Below are 19382 nucleotides of genomic sequence, written 5' to 3' on the forward strand. Positions count from 1 at the left end.
CAGATGATAGAGCAGGTCCTGCCAAGCCATGGTGTCCACAGATGAAGCTCCAGCTGTCTGACAGCAGATGGAGAAGGATCCCACCAACACATTAAAAAATACAAGGGTCTGAATACAAGCCAAAGGTATCTATTGCAGAAGCCCCCACAATCTGTGGATGTGCCACTGCTCCCAAGCAGTGGTAAGTTGTACTTCACTACAGCTGTAAGCGGAGATGTGACCTTCAATCTCCTACACTCATTTGGGCAGTGTAAGGAGAAGTAGGCTCCCCCTGACCTCCTGGACATGCAGGAGACTTGGGATGAAGTCCACAGAGAGAACTCCGTTCCTGTACCTTGACCATGTGAGCACTGCCTTTTCAGACCTTCCTGATGTGTTTATACATGCCATTTTAAATGATTTTGTTAGAAACAATTTTTCAGCAATGAACAACCTTTCAATCCCAAATGCACTGAAGTAGAGGATACCAAAAGGTACCTACAGGAACCTGAGGAAGAAAAAGACCACACTCATCCTAGTTAGCTGGCAAACATTTAAAATATTCACTAGGTTTGGTTAGAGCCTATTATTTAGCCTCATATTGAAAAGATTAATCACAACACACAATGCATTAAGTTTACACTCCCTATAATAAAAAAGCATACATTTTAAACATCAGCAAATATAATGCTTCATATGTTAAGTCATGCACGCAAATATCAGTAAAAGAGCTATTTCTATGACAACAGAAAGCAATGATTCTCACTTATGCAGAAAGGATTGGGTCAGAAGAGGTGAATATGGAAGCATACATATTGTGCAAGAACATTAGCAGTTTTGAACATAACTTATTGAGAATTTCACTATATAAAACATTAAAGCAGAATCTCTTCAGAAAAAAAAAAAAAAAGAAAAAAAAAAAGTAGCATACTTTCCTGAATTAATAGTCGCTAAAACATTGTGTGAGCTTTCCTCATAAACAAAAGACCAAAATTACTATAGAGACAAGAGATTATATCAAAGTTAATAAAAACTTAAGGAAAGTTTCCTAGAGGAAAAGACTTGAGTAAGAACATGAGAGATAATTAATCATGCAGGAGTCTAGAAACAACAATAAGACTTTAATTTTTCATTTCTACATTGTTGTAGGCTAAAGCCTAGTTTCAGAAGCACTCTCTTCCTTGATTAGAGAATATTTATCCTTACACTAAGTCATGTGTACTGAACTAATTACTCTTATCATAGCTGTAAACAAGCACATTGTAGAAATAAATTGAAAAACATTTTTTTATGAAAACAAAACAAAAATAAATCAAACAAACAAAAGAAAAATACAAAAAGACAAGCCTATACCAGTATTTGATCACATTTAACACACATTCTTCCACCCGATTTTGTATTTGTCAGTATCTAATCAAATCCACTTTTGGACAGTAGTTGTGTGGTACTAACTGTGCTGACCAAAATCCTAGTATTCAGCTTTTAAACACTGACTGTGGACTAAGCAGCAGTATGCATACATCCATCAACCTCATGATATGTAAGTGCCTACACAGAGACACAACCCTCCATCATGATTTGTCCTTAGTGGTAGCACGTCATGGAGGAACTGTTATGACTACCCACACCAAATGAAATATGGTCAACTGATATACTAATTGTCAAGGGAAGGATCGAAGACTCCACAGCTCACATCTCTAAACAGGCTCCAGACATTTCCCCATGACTGCTTTATGTAGCTTCAACTAAATCAGCCAATAACCTCTCAACCCTTTAAAAGCATGCACTATTAAAATGTCAGGGAAATTTAGCAATGAAAGCATTACTTAATCCAGGCTCATTTTCTCTTTGACTTTCCTAATTTTTTATTAGACAGGACTGTACAGGATTCCCCAGAGGACTGTGGTACTGGCACTACCTGACAGCAAGGCACTGCCAGAGGCAAAGCCAACTGGCAGGTCTCATGTTGAGAAGCACCTGCTGTGTGCCAAGTCCCCAGGGAAATAAAGAGCATGCTTAAGACAGATGTAGTGAAATGTGTGCTGAGCTTGTCCCAGGCAAAAATGGTTCCTTATATAGGACTGAAGTAATGTAAGTAAAGTAATGTAAGTAAGTAATGAAGTAAAGTAAAATAAAAGCAGGACTGAAATTCATTCAGTTCTGCTGGATCTTGGGAGGTGGATATGTCCCACAAGATGTGGCAGTGGTGTCTTCTCCTCTATTTTTTCAATATTCTGCTACTTGAAGAATTAAGACAATTTTAAAGTTCAGAAATAGCTTGGAAAATAGAACATTCCGGTGTTTTTGTTTGTTTGTTTGTTTGTTTGAAATCAAATCAGTCCTTGTGGGGTTATTGAACTCCCCTGAAAAATACAATTTTCAGATACCTCTAGGACTTGACTGCTCCTTTTCCTCAAGAGCCTTTGCCTGCTTCTGCCAGGGGAAATCTCCATCAAGAAGACTTCAGGATATGGTTAACAACATATATCGACCAGGACTCCACTGCACTGGGTGAAGCTAAAAGAAAATACTTAATCCTTAAACTGCCCCAATCCATAAAATGCCCTGAAGCTCATCTGGTTCTACCTGAGAGGACTACACTCTTCTCCGTGCATTTTCTGCTCCCATGTCATGATGCCACAAGGGCTGACTGCCCCATCAGGAGGAAGCCAGGAGCAGAGGGTGGCTATGGGGCTGGCAGTGCTGTGCCCTCCGCAGCAAAGGCCCATCCCACAGCAAGCAGTGGAGGAATAAGGATGAGACTAGGACAGGAACCAGGGCCAGCCCAGAGCCTTGTGACCACCTAGCAGGAACACAGTGATGGGGCAGACACAAAAAGACCGTCCTTTGAAAGATTAACAGGTTGTATTGAGAAAGCATAGCTGCTGTTTCTTCCTCTCCATTCTCTGCTTCAGCAAAGAAAATTGGAAAGCTACCAGGGGCAGCATACAAAAATTGTGGATAGTCTGAAGGAGAAAATACATTTCAGGAGCAGGTGCTGCCAAAACAGTTTAGCTGTTGGTGACTGCCAGCTAGCTACAAATCTGAAATAGGCAGCAGTAGCCAGGGTTGGTAGTGGTCCAAGTTCCAAAACCCAGTCTCTCTGTGGATTACATAGATAACCTGTTAAGAGGTATTATTCTCCAATACTGCAGAATATGCTGAAAAATGAATCTGCTACAAGGAGGCAATTTATCAGCAATTCTTTAAGCATGGCTGCATTCATAATACTTTAGTATATTCTGCAAGCCTGGCTTTTAAATGCCAGCTTTTCTCTTTGGCATTCGCTATGGGATTTTAGCTTAACCAACTCTAATGCTAACTGAATTTATGGCAAATAAAACAGGTGGAGAGGAGGGGCATAATTTTTCACAGTTTGTGAGACAATTCCAAGAATCTCAAAAGTTAAAAAAGTAGTCACAACTTTATGTTTTAACTTTCTATCTAACCAGGATCTCTTAAAGATGCAATTAGAGGCACTGGGATGACAAAAACATGAGCAGAAAGACAGGTCTGAAAAGGAACTGGATGATGTGCCCAGAGAAGTTGTGGATGCCCAGAGAAGCTGTGGATGCTCCATCCCTGGAGGTGTTCAAGGCCAGGCTGGATGGGGCCTTGGCCAACCTGATCTAGTGGGTGGCATCCCTGCCAATGGCAGGGGTGTTGGAACTGGGCAATCCTTAAGGTACCTTCCAACCCAAGCCATTCTATGATTCCACAATGTGACTATAGAGAAAGTTATTCTCCAAGCACTACATTGGTAAAATTTTATACTCTCAAATGTTTGGGGCGTGTATGTTGAAGAATGAAGATTCACTATCAGACTGGATCAATTTAAGGACAATAAAAGAAAATTAAGTACTGTTAGAAGAAGACCATTGACCATATCCAAAATTAGGGAATGCTTTCCTACAGAATGATGAGAAAGGATTCTTTTGATATAATTTTCATTAATCCAAGTGATGTACTGACAAACTGTCACATGTAATTATGCTTTTGGCCTTGCATACTCAAAATTTGGTTTTGTATGCTATTCACCCCAGCTTTGGAGATTGAAAAGAGTAATTAGTAAGCTATACTTAGAGATGAAATCATAAAGAAGCCATTTTTCTTCTTTTTTAAATTGTTGCTCTGTTATGTTTTATTTCAGGAATTAGGAGATAACACTATTCATACCTGCAACATTTAAAGAAAAAAATATTAACTTTGTAATGAAAAACAAAGTATTTTCATTGCTTAGAGTTTAAAAAGGAAATGAAAAGGAAAAAGGTAGAGGAAGGGGAATAAAAAGAAGATGGAAGGAAGGAAGGAAGGAAGGAAGGAAGGAAGGAAGGAAGGAAGGAAGGAAGGAAGGAAGGAAGGAAGGAAGGAAGGAAGGAAGGAAGGAAGGAAGGAAGGAAGGAAGGAAGGAAGGAAGGAAGGAAAAGGCCTGGCAGATGACAGATATAGAAAAAAAAAAACTCATTAACAACATGAAAAAATCATGATTGGTTCCTGTGCCTGGAGAGATGTTGGAGAGAGAAGGCAAAGGCAAGCAACAGACCACCCCATAGATTATAAAATTCAAGATCTCATCAAATTAAGCATTATTTTAAAAAACACATGCTGGATCCTAACTATTGTAACCTTGCTGGGACCTGTATTTTGTCCTTTGTCCACTATAAAATGAAACAAGGCAAGTTCAAGAGCTCAGACACATATATGGTAAATGATTAGGTCCTCTTAAGACATTACACTGTAACTCATTTGGCCTTTACCTAAACCTTGATCTCAGTGGATTTGACCCAGCAAAAAAATGTTAAAATTCTCTCCAAATCTAGGACACAATACTCAGAGTAGGCAGAAACATGAGGAAATTTTTAAGATTAAAAAATCATTTGTAGGAGCGATATAGCTATTATATATTGAAATAGCACTATTAAGTTGATAAAATAATGTGTTGTTTTTTTTTTTTTTTTCACTAGAATGGAAGTTCTTCCATTATATTTAATCTTTTCATTATTTTGGTTACAATGGAGGTATTAAAATTTTCTTTTCAGCTTTTGGCTGAGCATAAGACACTGAAATTATTCATATAACTTTTGCCATCTAAAGGTCTGGTCTAGGATAGTAACAGTCACTGGCAAGGGACAGAACTCCTGAAATCATTTTCTTCCACCCATCCCTCATATTGACTATACAATTAACCTGACAAATTTACTTCCCTCAGTAAGTTTGCAGACGACTCCAGGTTAGGCACAAGTGTTGATCTGCTCAAGTGTAAAAGTGCTCTGCAGAGGACTCTGGATAGGCTGGACTGAAGGGCTGAAACCAACTGGATGAGGTTCCACAAGGTTAAGGGCCGGGTCCTTCACTTGGGGCACAACAACTCCATGCAGCACTACAGGCTGGGGGAAGAGTGGCTGGAAAGCTGCCTGGTGGAAAGGGACCTGGGGGTATTGGTTGATAGGTGGTAGAATGTGAGCCAGCCGTGTGCTCAGGTGGCCAAGAAGGCCAACATCAGTCCTGGTTTGTATCAGAAATAGCATGGCCAGCAGGACTAGGGAAGTGACTACCCCCCTCTACTCAGCTCTGGTGAGGCCACACCTCAAGTACTGCATTCAGTTTTGGGCCCCTCACTACAAGAAGGACATCAAGGTGCTGGAGCATGGCCAAAGAAGGGCAACAAAGCTGGTGAAGTCTTATGAGGAGCAGCTGCGGGAGCTGGGGTTGTTTAGCTTGGAGAAAAGGAGGCTCAGGAAGACCTTATTGTACTTTACAATTGCCTTAAAGGAGGTTGTAGAGAGGTGTGGATTGGGCTCTTCTCCCAAGCACCAAGTGATAAGATGAGAAATGGCCTCCAGTTGCACCAGGGAGGTTTATGGTGGATATTAGGGAAAATTTCTGCACTGAAAGGGTTGTGTAGCATTGAAATAGGCTGCCCAGGGAAGTGGTTGAGTCACCATCCCTGGAGGTCTTCAAGAAGTGTGTAGATGTAGAGCTTAGTAGCATGGTTTAATGGTGGACTAGTAAGTATTAGGTTAAAGGCTGGACTAGATGAGCTTAGAGGTCTTTTCCAACATGAATGATTCTATGATTCTATGAACTCTGAGTGAGTTTACTCATTAAAAAAAATATATAAGCCTCACACAAACAATGTTTATATTAGCATCCAGATTTTCATGCTTCTTTTTCATGTATTTTTTTAAAACACTGAAAATCCCAGAGGAACAAATTAAAGAAACGAGGCAGAATATAAAGGTAGCTGATAATAATACACTATTTACTGTCAACATTTGCAGAATATTGATTGAAACGATACAAGAATAAATGCAGTTTATTTTTCACAAAGATTACGCTTTTCCCTGTAGCAGCCCTTCACTAAGAGCATTGTAACATGTAAACACATACAGTTTCCAAGCCTCAGGAAACTCGTTCCACAGTGTTGGGTTCTGTTTTGCTACCAGATATCTTTTTTCTGCCCTTAAAGGCTGATATCTGTAGGGACCTCAAGGCTACAGTGTCAGAAAGGAGCTATCTAATTTATGTTAACAAGAAGCTTTAAAACATAGGTTTTTGATTCAGTGGAATGGAATATGAATTTGAAACATAAGATCTGAGTCCGCAAATACAGTAAATATAGGTTTTCACAAATAAAAAAATAATAATAAATTATTATAAATTATGCATTCCAAGAAATTCTGAGAATTTCCTTGTCTCATTCTGACTAGCATGAAAATTATATCTGCAAGTCTCACCCCAAAGGGTGAGACTTATCAGAAAAAGTAAAGAATAATGATGCCATTTCAGCTTCCTTTCCTCCTTATTTAAGCTGTTATCATTCTCCAGTTAACAACATCATCCCGTGCACTGAAAAAGTCAACAAAACAAAATCAGGTCTTTCAGGGTTCAGAAGGAAATTCCTTTTCCTACTTGGCAGGTGGCTTTGTTCCAGCAACACGGTTTAACTGTACATCATACTTCTTGATAGCAACGATGCAGTACTTCCCTCCCTATCACACAGATGCCAGATTCTCTCTTCTCAGATACTGCATTCCTTCTGGACCTCTACAGAGTGACACTTTGATTACTCCATAATCTCACAGAGGTGATTTCTTTCCATCTTGCTCCTGACCTAGCATATTCTTGATGAGAAATGTCACGACATTTGCTATGCATGTTCTAAAAATCAGTGGCCTCCCAAAGCTAAACAAGACCTGGATATTGATCACCATAAAAAGATAGGATTCTGCTCAGTAGGCATATGGATAATAAGTCTGCATCCACATAAAAATTTCTGACTATCCAGACAGGAGGTTACATAAATAAAACCTCACTCTGTGCTCCCAAACAAAAAGAAAAGAGAAAAGGGAGAGAGTCAATGCTGCTGGCTACAAAAAGATAATTCTCCAGCAAGACAGTATCTGCAGAAAAGGGGAAACCCCATGCTGACAGAGCAGCCCATTGCCCTCAGCCTCTTTCTGTCTTCTTCCTCTCATTAAGGCAGAAGGCTCCAAGTTGCTACACAAAGAGAGATGAAAAACCAGCAGGTCCTTACAAATGAATACCACTAAAGAAGCAAGACAAATATGACTGTCTCCAAAAGCAGAAGAATTGAGACAAAGAATCTCTGTTATTGGGCCCGTCCTGGCAGAGGTGCCACGGAGCACAGCTATTTTAGACCATTAAAGATAGAAGAAAGTTTATAAGTGTTTTGTTTCTTGAAGAAGGTTACTGCTTGAATAATCTATTGATTTTCAATCAAAAGCACCCATTAGCATTTTGAAAAGCATGAACTAACAGGCTTTTCATCAGAAAAAAAAAAAAATATTAAAAAAAAAAGGAAAATGAAAAGGAAAAGGAAAAGGAAAAGGAAAAGGAAAAGGAAAAGGAAAAGGAAAAGGAAAAGGAAAAGAAAAGGAAAAAGAAAAAGAAAAAGAAAAAGAAAAAGAAAAAGAAAAAGAAAAAGAAAAAGGAAAAGGAAAAGGAAAAGGAAAAGGAAAAGGAAAAGAAAAAGAAAAAGAAAAAGAAAAAGAAAAAGAAAAAGAAAAAGAAAAAGAAAAAGAAAAAGAAAAAGAAAAAGAAAAAGAAAAAGAAAAAGAAAAAATCAAAGCCTGTCCTTTGCTATGCACTGGACCAGTTACACAGCTGTTTGGTTATAAAACCAAACATATCAAAAAGGTTTAGTGCTCTTAAATTAACAGCATCTCCAAATAAGAGAAGTCTGAAAGGCACATCAGATGCCTGAAAGCTGGATAAAGTGTAATGCCAACAAAACACAGCTTCTCACATATATCTTTTGAATAAAACAACTGAAGAAACTGTTGCAAAGATAAACAGCCACTGCACTAACAAATGTATTTTTAATATAGTCTGCACAAGCAGTTTGCAGAAAAGAAATTATCAATAGGGCATGGTATAGCATGAAATCTGAAGGGCACTCTGACAATACGAAAACACAAAGGAAAAAGAAAGGTAAGCAGATACACTAGGCAGAGGAGCAATGAAGTGGGGGGAAAAAGAGAAAACAAGACAAAAGAGAGACAATAAAATGACTGCCACCATAGAATCATAGAATCATAGAATATCCTGAGTTGGAAGGGACCCATAAGGATCATCAAGTCCAACTCCTGGCACCCCACAGGTCTACCCAAAATTTTAGACCATGTGACTAAGTGCACAGTCCAATCGCTTCTTAGTCATTGCTCTTAAGAGTTGTAATGTATAGGTAGCTCTTTTACACCTCCGTAATCAGTATGGAACAATGGTTGTTCCTCTACACAAACAGAACAACATTAAAGCCCAGATAATGGCATTGCACTTGACTCATGGCACTTAAAAGTAGATTACAATTTATAGAATTATAGAACAACTTGGGTTGGAAGGGACCTTAAAGATTGCCCAATTCCAGCCCCCTGCCATGGGCAGGGACACCTCCCACCAGACCACATTGCTCAAAGCCCCATCCAGCCTGGCCTTGAACATTTCCTGGGATGGGGCATCCACAGCTTCTCTGAGAAACCTGTTCCAGTGACTCACCGCCCTATGAGTGCAGAATTTCCTCTTAATATCTCATCGAAATCTCCCCTCTTTTAGTTTAAAACCACTATTCCTGGTCCTATTATTATCTTCCCAAGTGATAAGACACCCTGCATCCTTTTTGTAAGACCCCATCGAATACTAAAAAGCTGCAACGAGGTCTCCTGGGAGCCTTCTCTTCTCCAGGCTGAACATCCCCAGATCTCTCAGCCTTTCTTCATAGGAGAGGTGCTCCAGCCCTCTGATCATCTTTGTTGCCCTCCCTTGGACCTGCTCTGACAGATCAACATCCTTTTTGTGCTGGGGGCCCCAGACCTGGATGCAGCACTCCAAGTGGGGCCTCACAAGGGCAGAGCAGAGGGACACAATCACCTCCCTCACCCTGCATCCCTCTTGATGCAGTCCAGGATGCAGTTGGCTTTCTGGGCTGCAAGCACTGCTGGCTCATGTGAAGCTTTTCATCCACCAATTTCAAACAAATGTTTTACAAAAACAAACCAAAAATGAAACGTATGAGAAGCAGAAGTATGTTTTATACTACTTTAAGGTTATGTAATCTGAAAATTAATCAGAATAGTGAAAGAACTAAAGCTACAGGAATTATCTCCCCTGGAAGCATTAGGTAAAATTGTGGGCTGGATAGAAGAAATATCATTACTCACAGAATCACAGAATCACAGAATTTTCTAGGTTGGAAGAGACCTCAAGATCATCGAGTCCAACCTCTGACCTAACGCTAACAGTCCCCACTAAACCATATCCCTAAGCTCTACATCTAAACGTCTTTTGAAGACTTCCAGGGATGGTGACTCCACCACCTCCCTGGGCAGCCCGTTCCAATGCCTCACAACCCTTTCAGTAAAGAAATTCTTCCTAACATCTAACCTAAAACTCCCCTGGCGTAACTTTAGCCCATTCCCCCTCGTCCTGTCACCAGGCACATGGGAGAACAGGCCAACCCCCACCTCGCTACAGCCTCCTTTAATGTACTTATACAGAGCAATAAGGTCACCCCTGAGCCTCCTCTTCTCTAGGCTGAACAAGCCCAGCTCCTTCAGCCGCTCCTCGTAGGACTTGCTCTCCAGGCCCCTCACCAGCTTCGTCGCCCTTCTTTGGACCCGCTCCAGCACCTCGATGTCCTTCTTGTAGCGAGGGGCCCAAAACTGAACACAGTACTCGAGGTGCGGCCTCACCAGAGCCGAGTACAGGGGGACGATCACCTCCCTAGCCCTGCTGGTCACAGTGTTTCTGATACAAGCCAGGATGCCGTTGGCCTTCTTGGCCACCAGAGCACACTGCTGGCTCATATTCAGCCGACTGTCCACCATCACTCCCAGGTCCTTCTCTGCCTGGCAGCTCTCCAACCATTCCTCTCCCAGCCTGTAGTTCTGCTTGGGGTTATTGCGCCCCAGGTGCAGGACCCGGCACTTGGCCTTGTTGAACTTCATACAGTTGACCTCAGCCCATCGGTGCAGCCTATCCAGATCCTCCTGCAGAGCCTTCCTACCCTCGAGCAGATCGACACACGCACCTAGCTTGGTGTCATCTGCAAACTTACTGAGGGTGCACTCAATGCCGTCATCCAGATCATTGATGAAGATGTTAAAGAGGACCGGCCCCAGCACCGAGCCCTGGGGGACGCCACTAGTGACTGGCCTCCAACTGGACTTGGCTCCATTCACCACAACTCTTTGGGCCCGGCTATCCAGCCAGTTTCTAACCCAACGAAGCGTGCGCCAGTCCAAGCCAAGAGCAGCCAGTTTCTTGAGGAGAATGCTGTGGGAGACGGTGTCAAAAGCCTTGCTGAAGTCAAGGTAGACCACATCCACAGCCTTTCCCTCGTCCACCCAGCGCGTCACTTTGTCGTAGAAGGAGATCAGGTTCGTCAAGCAGGACCTGCCTTCCATAAACCCATGCTGGCTGGGCCTGATCGCCTGCTTGCCCTTCAAGTGCCGCATGATGACTCCCAAGAGGATCTGCTCCATGAGCTTCCCTGGTACTGAGGTCAAACTGACCGGCCTGTAGTTCCCCGGGTCTGCCCTCCGGCCCTTCTTGTAGATGGGCGTCACATTTGCTAGCCGCCAGTCAGCTGGGACCTCCCCCGATAGCCAGGACTGCTGATAAATGATGGATAGGGGCTTGGCCAGCTCATCTGCCAGTTCTCTCAGTACCCTTGGGTGGATCCCATCCGGCCCCATCGATTTGTGGACATCCAAGTGCCGTAGCAGGTCACCAACCAGTTCTTCGTGGATGGTGAGGGCCACATCCTGCTCCCCGTCCCCTTCCACCAGTTCTGGGTACTGGGTATCCAGTACTCGTGGTGGAGATAAAAGAGTAAAATTTAAATTAAGCCAAAAATGTATAGACATTAAATTTTTTAAATGCTATAAATTTAGAAAGGAAGGATAGACTCCATCAACATTCCTTCTTCATTGCTATAAGTATGGTTAAAATCTTAACCCTGTAGTGTTACGGCAGTTTATATATTAACTTCACTTTGGTGAATAACACTGAAACCTCAACAGGACAGGTTATGATGTCACTAAGATCATCCTTCTTGACAACAAAGACCAAATGTGATGTAGACCATGATATTATGAAGATCTTGTCCATGAAGAAATGCATAGACAGCAGGGGCAGGAACCTGATAAATAATTCTGCATACAAGTAAATAAATACCTTTACATATAAGGAAGCTGGTGTCAATACTTTATTTGGATGACCTCAAGGCATTATTTGTATGACCTAAATCTCCCTAGATTCATACAGTGCTTGACAAGTATGAAGACCCAGAATTTTCTTTTCTCTGTCTTGCCTGTTTGAGCCTCTAAAACATTTGTTGGATTAACACAACCAGAAAATTCAGTCCTACTCCAAATTGTATATAAATTGGTACATTTGTTAACTGCTTGTGATGTGGAACTCGTGTTCTGCCTCACAAACATCATATTTCCAGCTGAAGAAAAGCATGACAGGTCCAGTGACATTAATGGAGCTCTTTCATCTGTTGTTGATAGACCTACAGGTTCAAAGCTGTGACTAGTACTATATTCAAACACATAAATGCTTCTGACAATCTATCTTTCTTTTCTGCCAAAGATAGTCTGTCTTCTGCAAAAATAGGCTAGTTGAAATATTTCTGGCCCTATAATCCTCTTCAGTACTGTTATACAACTATGAACAGATTTGCAATGGGTGTATGTTGTTATTTAATTTGTGGTCAAAAACAATAGCTTTCCACAAGCTGATGTTTAATTTTTTACTCTGAAACATCCCTATTACTTACAGCTCTGGCTTAGCTCGTATCTGGGGACAGTCCATTGTGCCACAACACATTGAGAGTTTGGTCTTATTGACCTACACAAACAAGCAGTGGGAGCTACTCTGTACAGTAGACAAAGAAGTGTACTGTGCAGCCACTCTGTACAGCTCGACAAAGAAGCCATGTGCTACCAATAGATGTTATAAAACTGTGTATTTATGTAATATTATGACATATCCCTGCTGTTTAGGTTACACAATTAAAGATGCATCAGACAAAAACAGAGTGTATTCTCTGTTACCCTCCCTTCTGGGTTTACAGTTCCTTTTATCAGACTAAATTCAGGTTCATGCTTTTCACTCTAAGAGGTTTACATGCTGTACCAGCTGTCAATACACTCCTAAAGAGGATTGCAGCTCACATGTCATTGACATGGCTGAGGAGGTAGAGTTGCTCCTATCACTACTAGAAAGATTGGAGACAAAAGAATATTTCAAGCTGCTTTTGCTTTTTTATTTTATAAGAGAAAATCAATTGCATAAGACCACAAGAGTGGGTAGAAAAGTCACTGAGAAATATTTACCTACTTCATTAAAGGAAGCACTGCATTAGGTAAGGATTAGACTTCTAACAGTAATTTTATCAATAATATAGCGCTTCCTTCTCAAACAGCAAATGCAGCAAATGTTTTGCCACACATACCAGTTCAATATAACTGCCAGCATGGCTGTCTGAGACAAATGCTTTCATACTCCATCATTGCCAGAGCTTCACTTCAGGCAGGGGAGCCCTTACAAAAACTCTCCTGGATGACACCAGGAAGTGACTGGCAGATGGACTGTGTTTACTGTCCCTACTAACTGGCAGAGAAAAGGAATTGCTCAGAAAGTGTGAGCAAAACCCTCAGCCCTTCACAGCTGCTTCTGAATGATGCTAATTCACAGGCAGTACTGAGTCAGTATCTTCTGCTGCATTTATGAAAACTGTGAGTTTCTGTAAGTGCCAATCTATCTATTTTCTATTTCACCCTGCCTGAAAGAAATATAAAATGTGCAAAGGAAAAAAAAAAAAATGATCAAGTACATTAATTCTGAACCTACCCACTTTTGACAGGACCTGGCTCCAGCTCACTATTCTGTCCCTGACTTAGCTCTGACCTGCTGTGGACAGAGCTCTGTGTGGTCTCTGACTTCTGCTGGTCCATTAGCACAATTATTCCAGGTTGCCCACGAAGTCCCATTAGTACCTATCAAGCAGAGAATTGCTTGCTTGGTCACTGTAAGCATTTCGGTGACTCATTTATCAGCTTTTGCTGGATTTCAGAGTAAATCACTTGAGCTCCTTATGAATAACAGTTTTGGGGAGAAAAAAAAAAAAATGATTTGCCAGACTACAGACTCTGAACCTTTTTTTTTTTTTTTTTTTTAATTCACTGGCTAACTCTTGCCATCTCCACTTATCTATTTTTCCATCAAGTACATTCAATTTAACATGAACTTCAGCTCTTAAATGTATGACTGCCACCATTCTGGAAACTTTTGCTGTAGCTGAGGAATGATTTCCAGTGCTTCTAATGCAAAAGGACAAACCAATCTGATGCTAATTAATTCTAATGGAGAGACATTTAAAGTGTTGGGCAGACTGAAACACGTCTCTACCACCAAGCAGAACTGTGCCCTAAAACAGTAAACTATGGGTGTAAAAAAAAAAAAAAAAAAAAAAAAAAGAGAAAGAAAGAAAGGAATCAAATGTATATTTTTGTAGGACTGTTTAGTACGGGTGGAGTTGTTTGTTGTTTGTTTGTTTGTTTGTTGAGGGATCATGGACTTCCATGTTTTTATTTTGCTAACATTTCTAATCTTTTGTTGGAAGATGGAGTTGTAAATACTCACTAGTGCAAGGTATTCAGAGGAAACAAGGAGTGCCATTAGGTCTGCTGGCTCGTTTCAAGGTTTGGGACTGACAGTTTAACTGCAGCTTTGGGAATGTTAGGATGTTTTATCTTAACTGGGGACTGGTCACATTAAAGCCTGGCTTACAACCATGGCATTTACTTCCTTTTATCTGTCTCATTCCACAGTTCACCACACCCTGGTCTCACTCTATTTCACACCATTTTGGCTTCGCCCAGTGTCTTTCTGTAGCCACATACAAGGGCTTGCATTCATCCTCCTCAATATTGCTACTGCCTGCATTTTCATGATATCTCTCCTGCCAGATACTCCTCCATCCACCTGTGTCCCAGAGCCCCCTCTGTGCTCAGCAGCAATTCTCCAGGAGCCAGTCCTGGGCAGAGGCTGTGGCAATATTTTTTGGCAAACACTCAGTATGAACTAAGATATCCCAGCTCTCACCTAGCTACCCTAACTACTGGGAGCAAGAGTATCCTGCAAACCCTTCATCTCTCCCATGAGACCCTTTTATCTTCAACAAAATAATCACTGGAAGAAGGAACAAGAGAAAGAAATAAAACAATGCTGATTATCAGATTTACTTAGAAGCTAGAATACCTACCTTACAGTTCCTCTTTCAATGGATATTTCATGATTTAGAGAGATAAAAGCATGCAGAACAAGGCATACAGAACAGTTTTTCAAAGAAAAGGCTTCACTGAAGTATACCGAGTGACTGAGTTATTTGCTTCATCTTACACTGATAGCTCCTCACATCAGCTATTTAAGCCCCATGCATGCCCTCCTGCTCAGCTGTGATTGCCTCTATGCAACGCCTTTCTTCTCAAAGTCTGTCTGTCTTGTTGGCTTAACCCTTCAACCTTATAATGTAAAAAGAAAAAAGAAAAAGAAAAAAAAAAAAAAAAAGCATAGCTGACATTAAAAGCCTTCCCTCCTCTTGAAAAAGAGGTTTACATGAGGAAACAGCTGTCAGACCCCAAAGAGGACTGAAGCTTGTAGGCTTCTCTTTCCACAATCGGTCTAAGAGGTCTAACTAAGAAGAACCCAACACCCAACATAACCATGTTATTAACCATTAGAAAGAGAGCAGCTGTTTGCAAAAATTGTTTTTGTTTGCAATGTCACAGGAAGTCAGTTGTAATATTTGATCTCTGTAGGTTGGTACACTGTACATTTTTCACTTAGTGCTGAGTTCAGTTTTTAGCTTGACAGTGGAAAACGTGTGAAGCTGTTAATTAGTGCCTCCTAATTCCTTCAACAAAGCACTGCGAAACAAAAATTAATATTGGTGGATTTTTGCTTACAAAAATATCCTGTCAGAATCAAAAAGCAGTTGAGTGTCTACAGGGGACTGCTAGGGTTTTAGTCTGCTGATGACAGAACAGAAATAGTAATACATGACTAATTTGAAACATTGTAAATAATTATAACAAATAAGCACTGAGATGAAAAATAGTACACAGAAACAGAAGAACTAAAGAACTCTGAACACAGGAAAATTCATCATGAGTGAGGTTTCTGTCTGTGTATTTCGTTAACAGAAAGGGAAAAAAAAAAAAGTTAAAATCAGCCTTATGCGGGACATGCATTTTTTGCTCAAGTGAAGCCCAACATTGCCCTTAAGTTATGTCATACAACCACGTTTCTGCCATCCTTCTGCCACCACCCTCAGAAGCTCTTTTCCAGGAACTGGGGATCTGCTAGTTAGAAAGGGGCAGCAGAACTTTCCAATAATCTATTTTCCTATTTTGCATAACATTGTCTTTCTTTTACACTTCCTTCCGTTCAAGTTAAAAGTTTGCTAGAAGTGCTGACTGCTTCTTTCGAGGTACAGCTTCAGTTTTTGAGGGGGATTTTGTTGGGGCAACAACAGAGAACTGTAATCTGAACTGACAGAGTCTCTGCAGTCCTGTGCACCCACACAGTGTGCTCACAGCAAGCTGTGTTGTGGCCACATGCCTCCATATTAGCAATGAACACTTGAGAGCATATTCAGCATCAAATGAACCACATTAGATCAATTAGCAAAGACGTGACTTTAAAATTTCTTCAACATTACTTGTTCACTGCAGTGTCACATCATTTCAGGATCCTCACAGGAAATTCAAAACTCAGAAACATTCACTACTGATAAGAAATGAAAAGAAAGACAAAAGTGTCACCAGTCAAGCAGCTAGCAATATCACTAGAAGCTACACGAGAATGATGTATGTGTCAGTTTGCTGTGAAGTCACTTATCTGTCCTGGACTCTTCTCTAATGTTTGCATGATTGACATGAAAAATCAGAATGGTTCCTACATAAACATGCAATTATAATGTGAAAGCAACTGCTTTCCCTGTGTGGCTGTTGAATAGAAGAAGATCCCACTTTATTCTAATAGCCAAAGATCAAAATTAGTCTTAGGACACATAAAGAATGTTTTGAATGTTTTTGAGCTATTTTTTCCTCAGTCATTTTCCCCTGTCTGAAGAAGCTTTTAAATTGTCACATAAATTTTACTTATTTAGACAGTAACCATGTCTTCTTTTGACATCAAATTCTAACTCGCATAAATGTCCTTTAAATTAGCAATATGTCATCATAATTATAAATCAAAACTAAGATTTATAATCCCTCACTCCTAAAGGCATAATTTCACTTTCTTACAATACAGTACAATAGCTTATCCTCTCCCAGCTTCTCCAACTAACAGGAAATGCAATTGCAATCTTTCTGTTGTATTGGTGCAAACCAAGAATTCAATAGAGATTTTTAACTCACTGACCTTCTCACTGCAAACCAATCATTTCCCTACTGATCCTGGGACCACAGATTCAGGGCAAAGGAAGAGATGAATTTGGTTGATTGTTTTTACCTTTCCTTACAGAAATGAGCATTACGTAAGTGAAACAGAAAGACAAGAGAAATACTGAGAGAAAGAGTTTTGCCTGATGAAACACAAACTCAAGCATATTCAAAATAAGGTGTTATTTTTTATCATGGGGATCTATCTTCTTAATGAGGCATTAAAGTTAAAGAAGATATTTCCAAGGACTATCTTATTAAATAACCAACAAATTCCAGGGCCAAATTCATCTAAATGTAACTAAAGTGGAGTTATTCTAGGGCTTGGTTTCATCACCTTCTTTTCACTGTCTAATTTCTCATGAAAAGTTCACAAATATACTCAATGCACAACTGCCATCATTTTTTTATTTTATTTTAAGAAGATAACAAGATTATCTGACCACCTAAAAGAGGTACAGCCAGAGGTACATCAAAAAAAGAGAGGGACCGAAAGGACAACATGAAATAAATGCCACAGGGTCTGGTTACTTTATTACCCACTCTTCCACCACTTTTGTATTCCAAAGAAGAACTTTCTTTTTTCAGTAACATAGTTTTTAATAGCATCAGAAAGTAATTGGTTAAAAGGGATTACTATTCATCTTATTTCTATAGAAAAATTTAGTTCTATGGTGACCTTTGAAGCTCACTAACTCCTAGGCTGAAAGCAGTTGACATCACCCCTTCCAGTGGATCAAAAAGGAGGATTTCAGATTTGGTTGACACAAAGATATGTTTGGCTTCTCCTGTGGAAGCAGCACTGCTGCTGATGACACCAAGAAGACCGAAGAGCCTTTCTCTGTGGACATAGCTTATACATGCTTATTATATATATTATTATACATACAAGATGGAAGAAAATAGCCTGTGCTTTTGGAAACGTCAGGGCTAACCTAAAAAGCATGGCCACAGAGCAGTGTCGAACCTTCCTGCAAGGTAAGGGACTCGGGAAGGTGTCATGGCACGGTGTCTATGAGCTGAAAGGCACTTTCATGTACCAAGATGATAATAAGATATTAATGAAAAAGAGCCTGATTGACCCATTATGCAAAGGCTGAGGAGAATGAATGAAGTTCAAAATCAAAATCCAAACTTCAATAGTGTTTTGCACTAGGTTAAAACCTGTATTTCTAGTAGACCACTATATACCACACAGTGCAGTTCAGTGTAAATAAACACCTCAGACAGATGCAGTCCCACTGAACACCACTAGACCTCATTTGCTGTGCAGTTCAGAGGAACATGCCTGCATTTCCTATAGTGAGGAGTACTGGAGGAAGCCTGTTCCTAACAAGAAGGCTGACTCATTTCAGTGTGAAGGATGTTCTGTGCATGGTCCAGGACCACTGTGGATGGTCCAGTCTTCATACAGAGCCCAGAGAACCTAATGCAATGTAACAAAAGCTGGCGGGTATTGTTCTTCAATATGTGATGGAAATTAGAAAGCATTTTGACAGGTAGGAAGCTCAAGACAACACACACACTAACCATAAAACACCTAGAGGATTATGCTGCAGTCAAATGAAAATGTTTGGTCCAAAATAGGGTGGATATCTACTTCCCTAAAAAAAAAAGGACCTCAGTTAATTCAAGAACACCTTCCTAAAGGTAATTTTTGCAACTGAGATAAATCCTCTGTTCTGTTAAATGGTTTTTTTAGAAAGTCTTGTCTCAGTTCACATTTGAACAATTCAGAAAGCCTTGGAATCTTTTCCCTGAAAGATAATTCAGCAATTTAAGTTAAGTAGATGCATTAAAACAAACCATAAAGACATGCCAGTTTAGTGAACCTTTATATGGAGGGAAAAAAAAAAAAAAGAAAAAAAAAAAAAAAGATTTACTCTCCTCCTTTTTTAATGGTTAGTACACTTCTTTGCAAGCAAAAGAACAATTGACATTAAAAGTTAATACTTATTCTACTGAAACTCATCAAAAAACTTGTGAAAAACTTTTGAACCTGCAAAAGTTTATCCATGGTTTTATCTGCATTCTGTTGAGTAGTCACATTGATTAAAGGGTAATTACTCATAATAGAGGGGTCACATAGATAACATTAGTATTTTAATTGCAACTGACATACATTGGCTAAAATATACACTACAAGCCAGACAAGATTCATCTCCACATAAATATATATATATATATATATATATATATAAAATATATATATATATAATATGCATATATATATTTTGCAGGACAAGAGAGGTAAAAATTAAACAAGGAGATTAATTTAAAGATCTCTTCAAGAGATTCTTTCCCGATCCCTAATATATTACTATAAAACATCAGATATACATTTGTCTGTAAGACAGCATAGAGATGTTTCTTTAATTTTACGCCTATTCCTGAGTCACTCACGGTGACTACATTTTACTCAAC

The 19382-nt window shown here is 39.9% G+C and overlaps 1 protein-coding gene across 2 annotated transcripts in view; it reads right to left on the reverse strand.

The window, feature by feature from the left end:
• The window catches only part of OCA2 (OCA2 melanosomal transmembrane protein), a 199257-nt gene that overhangs the window by 154278 nt on the left and 25597 nt on the right, over positions 1-19382 (reverse strand). The window contains exon 1 of one of the 2 annotated variants that reach the window (XM_068681382.1): positions 14774-14899. The exons of the other annotated variant lie outside the window; for it this stretch is intronic. The gene's annotated coding sequence lies outside the window, so the exon portion shown is untranslated. Of the gene's footprint in view, positions 1-14773; positions 14900-19382 lie in introns of those variants that run through there. 2 annotated transcript variants of the gene reach the window in all.

This window comes from Anas acuta, chromosome 1 (genome assembly GCF_963932015.1).
Source record: "Anas acuta chromosome 1, bAnaAcu1.1, whole genome shotgun sequence".
In the NCBI taxonomy this organism is placed as follows: Eukaryota; Metazoa; Chordata; class Aves; order Anseriformes; family Anatidae; genus Anas; species Anas acuta.